This window comes from Cystoisospora suis (genome assembly GCF_002600585.1).
Source record: "Cystoisospora suis strain Wien I chromosome Unknown contig_9260, whole genome shotgun sequence".
Taxonomy (NCBI): Eukaryota; Apicomplexa; class Conoidasida; order Eucoccidiorida; family Sarcocystidae; genus Cystoisospora; species Cystoisospora suis.
In genome coordinates this window covers 1-226 of record NW_027162037.1, presented here as the reverse complement: position 1 = coordinate 226, position 226 = coordinate 1, and positions in this window count along the sequence as shown.

Below are 226 nucleotides of genomic sequence, written 5' to 3'. Positions count from 1 at the left end.
AAGAAGAAGAGAAGAAGAAAAGGATGAAACACTGAGAGAGAGAGGAGAAGGAGGAGGTGCGGGTCGTTCAAGTATAAGTCGTACTACTACTAGGTCTACTACTACTACTAAGGCACCACCCACGTCGATACCCTCCTATCATGAGGTTAGTTTCTTTCTCACTCTTTCTTTCTTACTCTTTCTTTCTTTCTTTCTCACTCTTTCTTTCTTTTCTTTTGCATGCAAG